This window comes from Desmodus rotundus, unplaced genomic scaffold, assembly GCF_022682495.2.
Source record: "Desmodus rotundus isolate HL8 unplaced genomic scaffold, HLdesRot8A.1 manual_scaffold_57, whole genome shotgun sequence".
In the NCBI taxonomy this organism is placed as follows: domain Eukaryota; kingdom Metazoa; phylum Chordata; class Mammalia; order Chiroptera; family Phyllostomidae; genus Desmodus; species Desmodus rotundus.
This window is the reverse complement of record NW_026527665.1, coordinates 27,542-31,721: the sequence shown is the minus strand read 5'-3', so window position 1 is coordinate 31,721 and position 4,180 is coordinate 27,542.

Below are 4,180 nucleotides of genomic sequence, written 5' to 3'. Positions count from 1 at the left end.
TACTCCACAGCCACTTCCGGGTCTGTAAGAATCTGCGGGTGCGCGCTGCCTGAAAGGCCGGATCAGGGGTGTGTCCTGGGCCCACCATTCCAGCCTGGAGGAGGCGTGAATTATGGCCGGGCCAGACTCCAGACGGCGGGAAGGTGGGGCGGAGTGATGTAGGGGCGGGGCCTGGATTTAGCTTTGCACTCAGGGGGTCTCTTATTTTCTCAATTTTGGAACCTGTTCTATTTCTTTCCTGACAAGTGGAGCTGAGCGCCTTTCTGCGTGCTTTAAGTTGATGTTCCAAATAGTTTAAGGTAAAAGCTTAGAGTTGTGTGCGCCATGTTATGTTGAAAGCTGAGATGTCTATTTTTAACAGGTGTAAACTTTTTGCGAAGATGGGACAAAGGTTGGATCCAGAAATGACTATCACGTGCAATTTGAATTTAATCCATTGCAGCGTTATTTACAATAGCCAAGATCTGGAAGCAGCCCGTGTCTATTAGTAAGTGGATTAGTGAATAAAAAGGCTGTGGTTGGCTGAAAAGTCTGTTACAGCTTTTCCATACAATGGCTCCAGTAGTGCTTAGTTGTCTTAACTTCATGTGAAACAATTTTGGTAGATTGTATTGACAGTTGTGATACCAGTGTGCATTTTTTAAAAAGTATCAAAATTGGCGAATTTTTGTGCAGCCATTTTAATAATGAAGATGACAGGAGACACGCAACATTTTCATTCTATTACGGCTTTATTATTTCAAGAAAGGTGAAAACGCAACTGAAATGCAAAAAGACTTGTGCGGTGTATTGAGAAGGTGCTGTGACTGATGGAAGATGTTTTAGCCCCTGTCAGTGTGGTTCAGTGGTTTCAGTGGTTGGAGCATTGTCCCATAACCAAAAGGTTCCAGGTTTGATTCCCAGTCGGACCATGTGCCTAGGTTGCGGGTTCATCCCTCAACCTAGGATGTGATCCCAAGTGACCCTGGTCCAGACATGTACAATTCCTGGTCCTGGCACTGATCCCCAGTGTGGATGCACATGGAGACAACCAATCCATGCTTCTCTCTCATCCATGTTTGTCTCTCTCCCTTCTTCTCTCTCTCTGTCTCAAAAAGCTAAAGAAAAGTCCTTGGGTGAGGATTTTTAAAAAATGTTTTAGCAGCACTCCTCTCTACCCATTAGAAGCCAATAGCGGGAGATAGCCGACATACTCAAAATATCCAAATCAATGAAGTTACTGGTGAAAATGGAAAACATGTGTTTTATTTTACAGAAAAACTAAACAGGCTTTTGGGCCTACCCAATACTACTCCATAATAAAAGAGGGAGAGGAGAGGGAGAGGCCTGAAGAGGAAGAGCAATCAGGGCAGTGTGGCTCATCCTGGCCCCACCCGTCTTGTCGCCTGTGCAAGCTCCAGGACCAAGGGCCTAGGGCAGCCAACTTCAGCTCCCACAGAGGCTCAGGCTTGCAGAGCAAGCACAGCCTGCAGTGGGGGATGATCAGTAACTGCTCCTCACAAAATAGAGCCATGCTTTCATTTGATTCTCCCCACTGCAACTTCATAGAGGTGGAGTCAACCTCTAGGTGGAGAAGCCAGGACTTAATGGGATCACAGGGCCAGTGGGCCTTTCCAGGTGTCCCATGTCTGAAGCACTTCTCAAGTGAGAGCTGATAGGTTAAAAGGGCTATGTGATCTCAGACCACATAAGGAGGGAATTTCTTCAAAAGCAAGACAAGCCATAAAGAAACCTTGAGCTATACTCAGCAGACTAATTATTAGTAATCTGTTAGTTGTTTTGGAACTATTGTTTTCCTAATAGATATAATATGTAATTATATAACATATATTCTATTTATATAAGTATTACATACTTATCCTAAAATATGAATAAAACAATTATGTCGGTTGTTTTTAACCACTAAACACAGATTTCCCACTAAAAACTAAGATTTTCAACATAAAAGATAGAAGTAAAAAATGACACTGAACAGGTCTGGGGTAAGGCATTTTGCATTTCTAACAAGCACCCAGGGGATGCTAAGCTGTTGATCCAAAGACTACATCCGTGTCAAGATTCATGAGTTCATAAGAGATGATGGTTTGTAGACTTCTTTCATTTGGTGTTTTTGTCTGGTCTTAGTGTCAGGGTAATGCGGCCTCAGAATGAGTCAGGAAGTGTATCTTCCCCTTCTGCTTCTCGGAAGAGTTTGTGAAGAATCAGTATTCTTTGGAGTGTCCTTTTGGTGTATCTGCCCCACAATGAAGAGTTGTCTTAGACTACACATTAAATGCATCGTGACACGTAATCACAAAAAAGTCTCGTAATGTTTTAAGTAATTTATGATTTTGTGTTGGGCTGCATTCACAGCCATCCTGGGCTGCATGTGGCCCACGGGCCGCAGGTTGGACACTCCTGCTTTGATAGAATTTAGTGAAGTCATCTGGGCCTGGGATTTTCTGTGGACAGTTTTTTGATTAATTCAATATATTCCTAACACACGAATACTCCTGCTGTGATTTCTATTCCATGTAAGAGAGTAAAACTCTCAACAGCAATCTAAGTCAAGCTTTGTCATTATAGCGGCTCAGGTTGAGTTCAGGTTTTGCCCCCAATGACTCATTAAAAAGCCTACAAGGATTTCCACATTTTGCATCACGGCTAAGAGATCAGGACCTGTTTCCTACAGTGCTTTCCCTTATTTAGCTTGTAGGGCCAGCTTCCCTCCTTGGCTGGGCCCTAGGAGGATCTTAAGCTTCCAAAGAATTTTTATGTCTGGATTTGTGAAGTTGTGAACTGGTCAGTCTGCAAGACCCCCACACCACACACCCAACACATTGGGTCTGTTCCCCCTTCTGGAAAACACAGCTGCACAGGGGACTACAGGGAGTGCTGGGAGACTTCCTCCAGGTAGGAGGGGCAATAACAGGGCATGTGGTAAGCCTGCAGATGTTTTGATTAGATGGGAGGATTGGAGGGACAGGGCCTTCCTTCCTGACACTCCTTGAGGGTTTGAAAAGGAGTAGTGTTAAGTCCACCACCTCAATCCCTCTGTCCTCTCTCCTTGGCCACAACCCTAGCTGAGGCCCTGACCTCACTCTTCAGGACTGTCACCCCCGCTACCTCCCTGGTCCCCTGGCCTTGCTTGACCCCAGAAGGATCTTCCCAAGTCTCACTGGACCCTATTCCTTGTAGCCAAGTTCAAGATCTTCACCCTGTTATCTGGAGGCTCTTTGGGATCTGGCCCCTACATCCTTCTCCATGCCCACCTGTACCATGCCATTTCTCACTTACTCCATTTCCCGTACTGGATTACTTGTTTCCCTTACGAGTAGAAGGAAGGTGGCTTTGCAGTTTCATGACATAACCAAAAGGTTGGAGATGCGGAGACATGTGGTTTTATAGGAACAAAGGACGTTTTCCAGGTGGGAGTGGTGAGGCTGGGGACACTTGAATCCTGGTTGCCAAGGTGACTGCACTTTTCCTTTTAGTACCCAAAACCAGGTGTCACTGAGTTCCAATCTGTCTCCTTAGGAATCTTTTTACTGTTTCCCTTTTTACCCTCCACCTCCCTCACTCCATGGTACATGCTCCAGCTCAAAATTCCTCTCACTTAAACTAGAATCCTCCCGGGCATGTCTCCCCCGTCGATTCTGATGCTGTCACTCCTTTGCCAAAACACCCTGTGGCTGTTGTCTTCCAGCATAATGTTGAAATCCTCACCTTGCTCCAAAATGTTCTATGTACTCTGAAATCAGCCTCAACTCCTTGTGCTGTTGGTCCCTGCCCATGTGAGTAGCACAGCTAAGATGGAACTTGGTCTGTCACTGCATTGTGTGGGGCACACTGCTCCACTGGCAGGCCTGCTGAGCCACGCCTGCAGGTTTTCACATCTTGGCAGGGACCCTCCGCACTGACTCTGGGCTTGACCACATGGTTGGTTGGTTTTGGCTTGTGGTGCAAAAGCACTTTTCAACTGGGATCTGTTCTCTTGGAAACTGCTTTGGAGACATATGCTATCAGGTAAAGAGGTCCAGCCACCCTAGACAGGTTACATGGGACAGATGCTGTCCCAGCAGGCCTCAGCTCAGGTGCCAGCCATGGGAGTGAGAAAGTCATCTCAAACATCTCAGCCCCAGGAGACACCACAAGGAACACTAGGACCTTCCAACTGAGCAGAGTCTGGACTACAGAATTA